Raw genomic sequence first — 15,339 nt, forward strand, 5'->3', positions numbered from 1 at the left:
ACTTATTCTGAATCCCCACGTTTACTCTCTTTTTTCACATTTTTCTCTTATACTCACCTTCTTTCAGGCCTTCTCCTTTACTTTCTTTCCTCTCTCTTCTCCTAGTTCATTGTTTTATATTTTTCCCTTCTTTTATTCTCCTTGCTCCACTTCACTTACTCCTTCTCTTTCTTTCTCTGTTTTCTTACTTCTACACTCCCGTTCCCTCAATCTTTTTCTGTTAGCCTCATTCTCTCCGTCCCTTTAGTCTCTCACTCCTCTTCTGTCACGCTCACTGCCTATAACTCAGCTATACTCCCACACTCACCTTCTGTCAGACCTTCTCCTTTAGTTTACTTCCTCTCTGTTTCCTTCCTTTGCTCCTTCACTCTTTTCTCTTCCCTTACTTTCTTATTCCACTGTATTAACTCCTTCTCTTACTCCTTCTGTCCTTTTATTTGTACACTCCCCTTCCATCATTCTCTCTCTGTGAGCCTCATTCTCTCTGTCCTCTTAGTCTCTCACTCATTTTCTATCACGCTTACTCCCTATAACTCAGCCATACTTCTACAATCACCTTCTTTTAGACCTTCTCCTTTACTTTCTATCCTCTCTTTTCCCATCCTTCACTCCTTCCCTCTTTTCCCTTCCCTTACTCCTCTTTCTGCAGTTCAGTAACTGCTTCTCTCAATCCCTCTGTCCTCTAACTTACTAACTCCCATATTCTCACTCTCTCTGTGTTACCCCCATTCTCTCCGTTCTCTTGGTCTCTCACTCCCCTTCTATCATGCTCACTCCCTATTACTGAGCCATACTCCCACACTCATCTTCTTTCAGACCTTTTCCTTGACATTCCTTCCTCTCTCTTCCCATCCTTCGCTCTTTCACTCTTTTCCCTTCTGTTACTCTCCTTAATCCACTTCACTAATTCCTTGTCTTACTCCCTCTATCCTCTTACTTCTACACTCCCCTTACCTCATTCTCTCTCTGTTAGTCTCATTCTCTCCGTCCCCTTAGTCTCTCACTCCTCTTCAAGTCCAATGAAACCATTACACAATTTCTAAACCAGCATTGAATCCAAGCTTAAAAAACAATTTATAAAGAAGTCTACCTTATAACCACACAGCTACGTCAAAGATTGTGCACACAGCTTGTAAATATGCCTCTCTTTTTTTGTATATTCTATCTCAATTTATGCCATTAAAAGAAACCTTTAAACATCTCTCATGGCATTTCATATTCTTGTCTGGGTGTCAATTTTATTATTCTGCATGCATTTTCTGCTTGCACCCATGTGAAACATTGCGCAAGAGTCTTGTAAATATGCCCTTCTTTATCTTATATTCCATCCTAATTGAAACCATTACTGAAATACTTTATGCATCTCCCACACCATTTCATATGGTTTTCTATCTGCTATTCCTATCCCTCTCCATACATTCACTGCTTCCACCCATGCTAAAGGTTGCACAAGGCGCTTAAAAAAAAGAGCATATTTACAAGTCCAATGAAACCATTACACAATTTCGAAACCAGCATTGAATCCAAGCATAAAAAACAATTTATAAAGAAGTCTACCTTATAACCACACAGCTAATATTATGGAAAAAGGTAAAAATATAATTCCTTGATTCAAACAGACAGTCACTGTGATACTTGTCAAAAATTATAGTTGAATTACCAAAATTGTACTTCCTTCTCCTCTGGAAAGTACAGTATGGCAGATCTTGCACTCCACCTTTGGAGCATTACATTTCACTGTCTTCTGAAAGTACACAAAATGGCGGCGATAGTGTACATTAGAGAGAGACAGTGAGAGAAAGAAGGTATGAGATGAAGAAGAGATGTGAAATGCACATTGGAGAAAATATAGTGGGATAAGGGAAGTAACTGTGAGTAAACTTACTATGTAACACAGAAATGTTGCACTCTATACTATAAGTCTCATTTTATACAACAATCATTTCACTACTATCTCATAAATTACAAATGGAATAATAAAAAATGTCTCAAACAATTTATAATTTCTAAATATAAATTTATTCTTCAGAATTTTCATAATTTAGAAGAACTTCTAACAATAACTGATCAGGCATCTCCTCATCAGAAGTCTCCATACATGACTCCTGGAACTCAATATAGTTCAAACATTCAATTAATTCTGCATCCAAAGTCTTATCATTAAAATCCTCCATTCCATCTCCTCTCAAAAAAAGGTCTTCTTCATGGATAGTGTTTTCATTTGGATCACTTAAGACCTCAATAAAACTCGCCTTAACAAAACTCGCAATAATTTCAAAATTAATATTAACGGTGTCCTCATTCAAATCCATATTCTTTTCAAATTTCTTGCTGTAAATTGCAGAAAAAAATCACTTTAATTTATCGTTTTTAGTAATAGATAATATAAAAATAGCTTTATCAAGTATTAAATTCCCCTTACTAATTAACAACTCACCTTTTAGAAAGCAGTAGAAGAGTTAGTAGTGTGTAAATTTCACACCAGAAATAGAACACCAAAAATTCCTCACAAATGTACCTCAAAGAGTACTATCACAAAATGGCTGTGTTTCCCTCTCATTTTTTATGTATATTCATGTAGAAAACCAATTAAACTTCATCACACACAAATTCAAAACCAAAGAAACATTTTAATTGGTTGTAAATTAAAAAAGCTAATTTGCTCTTGGGACTGTAAACATTCTAAATGGTCTGCATAGTCCGCCATCTTGCGACTCTGAAGAACAGAGACACAAGAGGTGAAAAATAAAGGGGGAAATAATTAAAAGGGGGCAGAGTAGACACCCCCTGACCCCCTAGGTTTTCTGAGGGGGGCCTAGAAGGACCCTGAAGGGCAAAAAAACTTTTTTTTAAACTTTTCGCGGGGTAAGTGCTGGGAGCGCTCCCAGGTGCGCGCTCCGGTACGCGCACCCTGAGCGCACCACGGGGAAAAACAGTGTAAAAAAATAAAGTAGAGTGTTTAGAGGAAAGTGATGCATTGCTGGAGTGTGTCACAAAAATGATGCAACTCCAGCAATGCATCCTTTCACATGGGGCCAGTCCCATGTGAAAGGGCCTGCGTCAGTCTTACGCCTGCTGGGAGGCAGGCGCAAGATTTAGATGCAACAGCGTCGTAACACTGCGTCACTTCTACGACCCTTTCTTGCGTCAATACGCCCCCTTTTCATACATCACACCTGGCGCAGGTATAATGTAGCGCAGGGATTTACAAAGTGACGCATTTACCTAGATGGATCACTTTGTAAATATGACTCAACAAGGTGCATTTTTTACACCACTGGTGCGTCCCAAAAAGTGACGCACCGGTGGCGTAAAAGTGATGCATGGCCTCATAAATGAGGCCTTCAGTCTTCTACTCATGCGTCATATTTAATGTATGACAGATTATGTCGCAAGGAGTTACAGATACGACAGTATTTCTGACGTATCTGTAAGCGCAAAAGTGATGCATTGCTGGAGTGTGTCACAAAAGTGACGCAACTCCAGCAATGCATCCTTTCACATGGGGCCAACCCCATATAAAAGGGCCTGCGTCAGTCTTACACCTGCTGTGAGACAGGCGCAAGATTTTGACGCAACGGTGTCCTAAAAGTGACGCAGTGAAATCTCATAGATGAGGCCTTCAGTCTTCTACTCTTACTTTTTCCTTCACTTTCTCTGTTTCTTCACTGCCTTACTCACCTTGTCTCACACTCAATTGTCTTTATCCAGTCTGTATCTCCACTCTTTCCTAAACATCACTGCTTTTTTCTTACCCTTTCACACCACCGTTCTTTTACTACATTTTCTTCACTTATCCACTTTCCCCATGTTCACTCTGCTTCTCCTCACTCTCCTTCCCCACACTCACCTTCTTTCAGTCCCCCTACTTCACTTCCCTTCCCCTCTCGTCCCTTTCTTTGCTTTCTCACTCATTTTCTTCTCTTCTCTCACTGCACTCCACTTCAGTCACTCTTTTTCATTTTTTTAAGAAAACAGCTCTTTGATGAGAATTGGAGGTAGCTCTGAAAATAACTTTTTTTTTCTTCTTTTTTCTTTTTTTTTAACAAAAACAAAAACAGGGAATGGGAAACTGCTCAACAGGAGCAAAAAAAAACCCATCAAAATTAGGACTGGGGACGGCAGCGGTGGTTGTCTAATGCTCGAACCATGAGCATAACACTTTGTTCCCCATAACAAAGTAGTTGATCACATGTTCTGCATTTAATTACAGCTTGACTAAAAGCAGGCTGAATATTGGGGATCAGCTCTTCTGGTCGCCCCCTCACCGATGTAGTTGGTCCTCCGGTGGAAGTAGAGGCACCATCCCTGGGAGCCTCTCGTGCCATAGCCCTGACACTCTCCCGGGCATAGTTCTGGGGGTGCCTCCTCTCGACGTGCTGGATCATGGTGGAGTTTCCAAATTAATATTTTTTGGTGGGGTCACCCCGTGACAGGACAGTGTGACAAATCCTGCACTCCACCTTTGGAGCATTTACTTTTTTTTATCATCTGGAATGGAAAAAAACTTCCATATGAAGTGTTCTTTAACCTTGGGCTGAGGAACCTCTTCATCTATAAATCCCTCTGTGTCATCTTCGCTGCTGGATGCTCTGGCAGCCATGGTAATCCAAGAAAGATTCGAGATCAGAAAGACAGGTCTTGCAGTCACAAAAGTGAAAGAAGAAGTGAAGGAAATGGGTGGGGATTTCATTGTTTGTAAAAAAAAACTGTTAGCAACCAATGAAAAGAGTTATTTTAAGGTCACATGACTTGACGTGCTTAAGCTGCGCGCATCGGAGCGCTTCCGGGGGAGCTTACGCGGCGCGAACGTAGGCGCTTCCGGGGGCGCTTACCCGGCGCGCCTGAGTGATGTTTTGGTAGCTTTACGGAAATGCAAAATCGTTTTCATTTCGTAAATCAAAAATACTGCTTTTATAAGTATGGTACTAAATGTCTTGCAATATTATTTACTTTTCATACATATTTTTTTTTACGAACGCAGAAATAGCGCTCTCGGTGCGCTCTCGGGAGAGCTTACCGGTGCACGCACCCTGAGCGCACCAGGATTTTTTATTTTTTTTTAAATATATACATTGAACAAATAATTTTTTTAATATATATATATATATAATTAATTGTTGTAAAAACATCTAATAAAAAAAAGCGTAGGTTACAAAGTCGATAAACAAAGGAATTAGCTTTTAAAAAACTATGAAATTCACGGAAAAAATTGTTTTTTCAGTGAATATATATATACATATTGTGCATAAATACAACCAATGAGAGAGGTAGATCAAGACTGAATCCTACGTTGTGCCAAATAGGATACAGATAAAGATGCTGGCCAAGAGAGCCGAATGTCATGTATGTTGTCTATTTGCATCTATAAAAGTCATGTCCTTCAGTGAAGCTCATGTGAATTTTTCCATGAGAATCGCCTTTACTTCCTTTTTGAACATTGCGGTAGACTTGGTAAGTCTGGTTTCAGGGGGTAGTGCGTTCCAAATCCTAGGAGCCCTCCCTGAGAAGGAGCGCTTGTACGTTTTCGCCTTATTGAATCTGGGTGGTTTCAGTAATATGCTTTCTGCACTTCTTGTGGATCTCTTGCCTCCAGAGATAAACAGTTTCCGAGAGAGAGATAGCTGGGTGCTCTATGGTGAATGGCTTTGTGGGACAAGCATGGTATTTTTAGGTGAATTATGGCTTCCCATGGTAGCCAGTTCAATGCTTTTAGGTCAGGGGAGATGTGGGATCTTTTTTTTGAGCCCGTGATGAGCCTGGCTGTCGCGTTGATGGTGGCTCTTAGTAGTGCTATTGTGGCTTTGGGGAGACCGCACAGAGAGACACTTCCGTATTCGATCCTGGGGATAACTAGAGCTTGAACTGCCATCTTGAAGTCGTTTTTTTGGTAGGAAGGGTTTAAGTTTCCTTAGAATATTAATCTGGAAATTTGCTTCTTTTGTTGCGTTGGCAATGTGTTTCTGCATGTTGAGGTTGCCATCAAGGGTTATACCCAGAGATTTAGCTGAGTCAATGATTGTTGGTTGCACGTTGAATGCCGTGAGGTGTTTGAACCAATCCTGGAGGGGGGGAATTTTGGAGGGTGGAGCTATGAGTAGGAATTCAGTTTTGAGTGCATTACGCTTGAGATGGTTCTCAGCTAGCCATGTTTGGGCGTTCAATAGCGTTTGATTGAGTAGTTTGACATCTTCAGGGGTATGAATCTTCAGATAGAGTTGTGTATCATCTGCGTACATGTGAAATTGGATGTTGGATGCTTGCAGTAGGATAGTAAGAGGTTCCATGAAAAGATTGAGTAGTGCAGGGGATAGTGCGGAGCCTTATGGGACTCCAAGAGTTACTGGTACAGGTTTGGAGAAGGAGTTATTGACCTTGAATTTTTGAGTCCGGTTTTGAAGAAAGGATGTAAACCAATTGAGCACTGTGCCTGAAAGACCCATTCTGAGGTTCAGTAGTTCAATCAGGTTCTCATGTTTGACCGTATCGAAGGCAGATGAGAGATCTTGCAAGATGAGTAGGCATGATCCATTCTGGTCAAGTATTTGTAACTCATCGTCGATAATGTGAGTCATGGCTGTATCGGTGCTATGTCCTGCTCTGGAGCCAGATTGGTGATTGTCAAGGAGGTCGAAGCAGTCAATGTGTTTTGTCAGTTGTTGGAGAGCGCATTTTTTCAAGAGTTTGGCTAGGGTAGGGCTGTTCGAAATAGGGCGATAGTTGTTAAGGTCCATAGGGTCAGCTGTGTTTTTTTTTAGGATGGGTGAGACTTGACCAATTTTGAGGACGTCAGGGATGCAGCCTTGATGTAGAGAGCTGTTGATGATCTTGGTCCAGAGCGGTAGGATCAGAGGGATTAGATCTTTAACTGCGTTGGCAGGGAGAGGATCGGTGGAATGATTGGCCGGCTTGTGGGTGTTAAGAATCTTGCTTACTGCATCTTCGGTGTAAGAGTCGAAGGAGTACCAGGTTGCCTAATTTTTTTGTGGAAGTTTTGAGGATGCTTGTTGTGGCGGAGTTGGAGGAGAGGGAGGGATTGTAATAGAGGGGCGGAACTATAGGACTGTGAGGTCATTAAGAAGATCCCTCTTGATGTTTTCTGTTTTTAGGTTGAAGAAAGCAGAGAATTTGTCGCAAGAGGGTAGGGTGCCTGAGGTATCTTGTAGTTGTTTAGGTTCCTCTCTAGATTGTGATTTGATTATATCAAACAGTTTTCGTGGTCGATTTCTTGTTTGATCTAGTTGGTGAAAGAAAAATTCGGCTTTAGTGCGTTTGATCTTTCGGTAATAGTCTTTTCTCTTACTCCTTAGAATTCTCAGGTGCTTAGCAGATGGGACTGATCTCCAGATCCGTTCTGAATTTTTAAGAGAGCATCTGTCCTCATTCAGCAGGTTATTGAACCAGGGTTTGGAGATTTTAGAAGGAACTCTCTTTAGTTGTAGAGGAGCGACTACATTGATAACCCTAGCCATTGCGTTAAGGTAATGTTCGGTGAGGTCATTTACGGAGGCAAGGTCATCCGGAGGCTGGAGTAGTTTGTGGGAGTGAATGGGCAAAGTGTTGGGCTTAAGTTTTTTCAAGTCTCTTTTCCAAATCTTTGGTTTAGTGGATTGGGCTGGGTTAAGTTTCACTGTTTCCCTGATGAAGAAAGTAATGAAGTGGTGGTCCGACCAATCACAGGGAAGGATTGAGTCAAGCTGAATGGAGTTGTTTTTGGAAATTATTAAGTCCAGGATTGCACCTTTTTTGTGAGTGGTGCTGTTGCAAATTTGGGCGAGGTCAAGCGCGCCGATGAAGTTTTTGAGACTGATGATCATTGAGTCATCGTTGTCATTCCAATGGAGATTGAAGTCGCATAGGAATATTTGGGTGTTTGACAACCAATGGTTGTTGTGACAATGTCCATGAAGTGTTCAGTGAAAGTAAGGTTATCATGAGGAGGGTGATATATGACGTGCAGGGAGCACACTGGTGTACCAGAACTGATGCTGTCTCTGCACATGTATTTACAAGAGGAGAAAGTGGGGGATATGGCTCTACTTACTGATATGGTTCTCCAGTGTATGCATGCTATTCCTCCCCCAATTTTTTCACTTCTATCAAGTCTGATGATGTCATAGTTAAGTGGTACCAAAATGTCCAGGAGGGGTGAGGAGGCTTCAGTTAGCCAAGTCTCTGTTAGCACAATCAGGTCCAGCTCGTGAGAGATGATGAGGTCGGCGACGTCTACTGCGTGTCTGGCGGCCGATCTACAATTCAGGAGGGTGCATTTGAGAAGGGGTGTCGTGAGAGAGGGGGTGGGGTCAAGTTTGAGTGAGATTCTTCTAAGGTTATTATCATTGATTCCTCTGTTGTTGTGAGTGGGGAGTCTGTGTGGATTAGAGGTGATAGCCCTAATCGTGTGTGTCGCGGCGCTGGGGGAGGTGAGAAGAGGGTTGTATGAGAGTAGGAGGGAGCGGATATCATTCTCCGAGAATGGATTAGTGCATCGGATAGGGGGGGAGGGGAGATTGGGTGATGGGATGGACTTCCGTGAGAGGCGATTGTGCTTGGGGGTGTGTGAGAGGTTAATAGGGGGGTAGCTTGATGTAGCCGTGTATGCCGATCTGACGTGAATTGGTTGTTTAGCAATTATATTTTTGATAGTGTGGAGTTCTTCTTTGATTTGTAGGAGTTCAGACATAATCCTAATGAGACTGATCTTTTCCATTGTGCGAGGGGTCAACGTATGTGATAGTTCATCAATCCTGGAATCAGGGGCAGATGTGGTAACAGTGGGTGATTGAGTTAGGCATGCGTGGGGTAATGCCATGACCTGGGTGGGCCCAAGAGGCGTAGTGGGTGATGTAGTATGGATGGGTGGAGGGATAGTAAGAGCGGGTAACATAGGTGATAGGGAGGGTTGTAGTTGGTGAGTATCAGTAGTGGGAGGGGCTGGGAGCAGAAAGAGGTCCGGAGGGGTAACGCGTTCAGGATCGGTGTGGAGGGAAGCCAATGAGTCTGCCCACATTCGATCTGTGTGGTGCGGTCGGGGTGTATTTGAGTAAGTTGGTGGATGAGGCATAAGGGGTTGGGTGGGAAGTGAGGGTTGGGCTATGTGTTGGTAGCTAACAATGCGGTGAGGTGTGTGGGGGGAGAGGGTGATCCGGGAGGAAGGGGTGGGTGGTTGCGATGCCTGAGGCATGTGGGGTGGAGGTGAGGGGAGAGTGGATGATGGGGAAGTAGAGGAGACGACATGTGTGTTGGCGGAGGGGGAGTATTGGGTAGGGGTGGAGTGTTGGGTTGAGGTACCGGGATTGCATACATGATCCTTAATGATGGGGAAGATCTTTTCTAATAAATTTAGATTGTGATTCGTGGATTTCATGAGTATAGTGCCATTATTGTAGATAGTAATAGTTGCGGTAGCTTGGAAGAGCTGTGATGGTGCAATATTGATTGCTAGCCCATGTGGGGATTTTCTGGTAGAGGAGATCAAAAATAGTGTTAGGAATGCCTAGCGCCACTGGGCTCTGCATTTGATGTGGAAAATGATGTCAGTTGCAATGTGAACGTTATGCTGAGAAAGGTAGGGGTCAGCGAAGAGCGTTTCAGGGTGTAGTTTTAGGACATTATGTTTGAAGCGTTTAGAGGCTTTTTGTGAGAGGTGTAGAGGGTAAATGATATTGAAAGTATGTGTGCCTGAGGGTTCCATGATCCGTGTAGAGCAGAGATAGCAGTGTGGGTGCCGAGGGTCGACGTGGGATGGGTTATGTGGGTAGATTGGATGCTAGTGAACAAATCAAGTCAGAAAAGCTAAAGTGATTTTAAATAGTAAAAATATAAAGACGTATAAGATCTATACAATAAGATATAACAATATAGGAGGGAATAATGATGATAGTGGAGTAGTGAGGTAGGAAATTGAGTAAGAGAAGGAGGGTGGGAGTGTGTAATGAAAACAGTCCAAAATGGCTGAATCATTGGAGTGACTTGATGCTTGGGTATGTGGTCCTTTGTGTATGTCCAGGACTTATGAGTCCTATTTCTATGTTTGATTGCAAGAGCTGAGGACCTCTTTCAGTTTCCATAAAGTAATGGGAGACTTTGATGCCCCTGTGTATAGGCCTTTGTTTATGTCCGACACAGGAGAGTCCTATTACTATGTTTAGTATTTTAAGAGGTTATGATCCTCTTTCAGTTGCAATGGAGTACTGGGAGCATAACCAGAAACCCAAAACAAGCGGTCATTTTATATCTGAATAAAGTATGGTGGGGAGACATCAGCAACCAGATAAAACATAGGGCCATTTTGTTTCATAAAGCCCAGTATTGATTAAGTGTATTGCAGGTAAGCACAAGTCCTGATACCAGCTGAACAAAATACACTAACTAGGAGCGAAGGAGAAAAACTGAGAGATATCCTCTAGAAAGTTACGGGCCTATCACCAAGAGAGCAGAGAGGCAGCGTAGGAGGAGGGAAATTATATTACCTGCCTTTGCTAATGTGGAAGACTCATGCTGATGTTCCTCAAATTCAAAGCGCTTTGCGTGAGCCTTAGTCCCATGGAGCTGAAAGCGCCGAAACAGAAGGTCGGTCAAAAAGCCGAGAGAGAGTTCATTATGTGCAGTGATCCCTGTGCGAAGTACAAGCTGCCCCCGTTGTTTGTTTTGCTGTCCCGCTGGAGAGAGCGAAGGCTCCTACAAGGGTGTGCACTTTCGAGCGACACCCCCCGACGTGGAGCGATGTTGTCCTGAAGTTCCTGCCCAGGCTGCAGCCTTCCTAATAAGCCCCGCAAGAATGCGACGGCTCCTACGCTACCTGGTGTCTCCCCCATGTGAGGAGCTCAGCCACTGGTGCGAGGACGAGAGCCTTCAGATGCCTTTTCTTGTCTAGGCTCCTCGACTCCGGTACTGGGGACCATCAAACCGTGAGCATCGTCCCTCCAGGGGTCAGCGAGGCTCACCATCGGTCGTCGGGGGTATGCAGCACTTCGCGTGCGACCATCAGCATCCACGTCTCCCCTGTGCCAAAGACCCAGCTCGGATGTATGTCAGGAGCCAATGATGTGCCCCGCAGCGTGGTGATCCAATGCCGTGGAAGGTCCGCTGGGTGATCAGCTCCGCCGTTGATGAGAGGTAAGCCGTGATAATGATAATCCTGTGAAATGCCCCAGTTACTCATGAGTGTTCTTTTTCTGTTCCGTTGCACTGGCAGGACTGGCGCTTAACGGGGATAATCCACGGAGGGTGTCCCAAGCGCTAGGAGCTCTTTCAAGGGGCTCCTACCAGCCGGCCATTTGGTTAACTTGTAAGATTGTACCACTAATATTCAAAAGGGGTGCCACAGTTCTTTATAGTAATACATATACATATATGCATACATATGCATGTTATTTGCATGAAAGTTTGAAAAACACTAATAAAAGCAAAGCTAAAAAGACCCCTCATTACAAACAGAATGGCTTTAACTTAAACGAGGGAGAGATCTATTGCATTTTCAATGCTTGTTTACTTTGGTTCCATCAAGAAGGCATTTAGATGTGTCACACATTTGCCATAAATTCTGAATGTTAGCACTCTAGTTGCTCATTAGATCTCTGTAGTAAAGCTACTGCTCACCAGGGAAGTCTGCTGCTGGTATTCAAAGTGCACGTTTCAGTCTACATGTCGGAATTTTTTTAATGAAATAGAAGAGGATTTGAGAAGTCAAAATGTGCCCTAATTTTTCTTTCTTCAGCACTAATCATAATTTCTATGGCAAAATGAACCCCCTCCTTTTGTTCCTTTGCAAATTAAATGTTTTAAGTGTTACCACTTTATTCCAATCAAGATGACTTCAGGTGTGCCATACTTTTGTCATAAGTAGGACTGTTAGTGCTCTAGTTGTTCTTTAGAACACTCTGGGAAGCTGCAGTAGAACACAAAGGAATCAACTGACAGTCTCTGTCCTTGTTGGATGTACATGTTTTACTGAGAATGTCAGACTTCATTCTCACATGACTGAGAAATATAATGTGAATTTACAGAAAATATGCTTTCAGTTTAGCTTATAGATCCCCTTCCAAACCACTGTGGGAAAAGCATGAGATAATAGTTTTCTTTCAAACATGATTCATGATATCCCAGCAGGAGGCTTTTTCACATGGTAAAATCATCTTAGAACACACCACAATTCCTAAAATGAGTATGGTACCATCAACAAATGATTTATAATGTAACTAAAGTCCTAAAACATTATATTTACTGCAATGCCTTTTAAAGAGGTGCTATCATGTATATTGGTCCTGATGAAGCAAAGCTTCGCATATTTTGCGACCTTGCCGAAGTCATGAACCTCGTTTATGTGTAACAAGGTAATAAGTGTACGTCTTACTAACGTTTATATTTAGTTTGAATAAGGATTAAGAAGCTTGCCTATGTGTATTCCTAATGATTTTAATCCGTGTCCGTAAAATATGGCTGCCGCTTGTATTTAGTTACTGCGCATGCGTCAGCCACACTCACGTGTCCTGACGGGTCTGCAGAAGTGGAGGGAAATTTATGCGCATGCGTAATTCATAGCTTTGCCTGCAACGTGGTACTGCTCGTGCCACTGCTCTTGTGTATGTTATATGTAGCTAACATTTAGACTGCATAAGTATATTTTGTAGTGATAAGTTGAAAGTTCAAAACCAAATGACGTGTTTTCATAACGTTATTTCTATGTATTAATTTGTTTTCGCTTACTTTTCATGTACCGCGGGGAATGGGGGTCTGTTTGTACCGATGAGCCATCTTGGAGGTCCCTTCTGCGCATGATCGCCTTTCCAGGGACCTGACAACTTTGGCTGATGGAACTTAGCCAGCTGGCAGTGATGGGCAAGATGCTCCTGAGAACTGACCTGAAAAACCCAGGAAAACAGAGACAATTGTCCTAGCTCGGCAACAATGTAAATTGTCACTCATATTTCTGCACAGTTTCTCATGGGAACCCCAATCTCGCTAGGCGGTACCCAAATATGTAAATGTAGCATCTAAATAGACTGATATGATTGGTGTGTTACCCAAAACCTACCTTAGGACCAATCGAAATTGGGGATTCTGACACTTTGCAACATTTGGGGGGTGGTACACTGACCCAAAAGAGTATATCTACCCTGGGTTCACCTAGGGAATTGTCCGACTTGTCTGGTTTAGCTGACCTGTCACTGACCCATTGTACTCAATAGGTGACTGAAGACACAGAGCGCTGCGGAGCACTCTGTCCGAAATTGACCATAGACTAAGGTTTTACTGAACCTTAAAGTGCTGGTGAAGCACTTTGCTGGGAGTTCGCTGACCCAATCGGGGTCTTGATCGATAGCTGCAGAGAGGGTGGAACGCAGGCGTTGCTTCCAAACTGCGGGTGTGGTCCTGTCCTGAGCGGTCCTGTCCTGAGGGTTTGCTGTCCTGTCCTGAGGTCCTGTCCTGATTCCTAATCTGAGGGTATCCTGTCCTGTCCGGGGTGTCCATTCTGCACCTGCTGTCCTTTGAGGGGTATCCTTCCTTGAGGGTTTCCTGTCCTTAACTGACCCGTGGCCAGGGTTTGGTTTCCACACCAGTCTAGGTAAATACTGCTCTAAGTTCCTTAAAACTTGCACCTTTCTATATTTCTGTCTTTTGCTCAAATAAAGAGACATCTTGCATACGTTGATTTTTCCATGCTTTTGCCGCAAACTATTGAAACGTAAAGTCATTTTGCATAATTTTTCTTGATATGTTCTCATGTTACCCTACCTTTTAGAGATCATATTTTGCATTGCAGTTTGTCATTTTCTGATATGGTCTAGAACGACCTTACTTAGATTTTCTAAAGAATTCCTGCCTTGAATGCATAGTATATTTCCTTTGCATCTCATAATTGCATTTTAATGATTACCCTGACTTTATTTCTCTATAGTTATGTACTTTTTATTATCTTGATTATCGATTGCCTTATTCTTGTAAATCTCATGCTTTCAGAAAACGAACTTTAGATAAACATTTTAAAACTTCCAGTTGTCCGTGGTCATTTACAACAGTATTGAATATTGCAAATATTTGAAATTGCATTTGCTGCCTTTCCTTTTACAGCTAGGCCCCTGATCCATTGAAGTCATAGGTACCCGTGTCGGTGGATGGTAAGTCGGGTACACTAAGTAATAACAGTAGGGAACACACACAATTGGTAGCAGCCCGTGAAGTCGCCTGGTCAATGAATAGTGTGAATTGAAAATATATGGGCCCTGAAGCCGGAAACGGCGAAATCATTGGCTGGGTGACCTCGCGCGCTCTATCAGTTTTCTGGTAGATCAGAGGATGGTTAGGGACTAGCTAAAGGTTAGACTAGTTAAGTCGGAAGCTGCTAGTACATTAATGCTGCTATAAGAGCGGCTGCTGCGAGGGAACCGATCACTCTCTTGTGAATACGCTGCTGAAATTCATGAATTGTGTTATCATTGTCATTCTTGTTCTTATATTGTTATATGTATTAATCCATGCATTTGTAAACCGTATTGTTTCTTGTTGTCCGAACTCCCCGGGGAATTGAAAGGGCAAGTGGTGAATAGAATCCATTGTCCTGAGGTCACAGGCTTAAGGAAAGTTAGGTGCAGGTTAGGATAACCGGGAAGCACTAACTAGGGTTTTTCTGAATATATGTGTGAATAAATGTCAGTAACGAGGTTCATTGGCAAAATTCCCATAGTGGCGTAACCTAGTAAGGGTCACATCGGAAGAGTAGCAGGTTCATCGGAGCTTGGGTGAAAGCAAAGGGGTCCGCTGGGAAACCTTAGACTCGGATATATCCCGGAAAGAAGTGGATGAGTTTAGGGGAATAACAGGTTCACCGATGCTAGAGTGAAGGGTAGGCGGAAGAGATCTGCCCGCAGCGCGTGAAAAGTAAATGGAAGTAGTTTACTTGCAGTAAAAGAAATCTTTTCTGTCTAGACACTTGAGCACTGTGGCGAATGTGTATTTGTTGTAAAATAACCAAGCACTGAGCACTTTAAAAGGAAAGAAAGTTTCCGTTACCTTGTGAAGGGAGGGAGTCAGTCGCGAAGCGCCTCTGACGTCACTCCGTGCCGCGCTGGGATTTGTAGAAACAGCGGGCGGGTAGCGGGGCTGAAATTGTAAAGGAGGGGTGAAGCGCCGGAGCGTGAGAACAGTCTCACGAAGGGGCCGCGCACCCATTGGCCGAAAATACTTGAACGCGTGCACCTCATTGGTCACACGGAATTACAAGACGCGTTCTGATTGGAGGTGACTTTGTAAACAGAGTTAAGCATAAAAATCGTATGTGGCACTCGTATTGTCCAGAGACTAGACCCGATCCAAGAAACCAATGGTTTGAAAGGGATC

This window comes from Lissotriton helveticus, chromosome 2_1 (genome assembly GCF_964261635.1).
Source record: "Lissotriton helveticus chromosome 2_1, aLisHel1.1, whole genome shotgun sequence".
Classification (NCBI taxonomy): domain Eukaryota; kingdom Metazoa; phylum Chordata; class Amphibia; order Caudata; family Salamandridae; genus Lissotriton; species Lissotriton helveticus.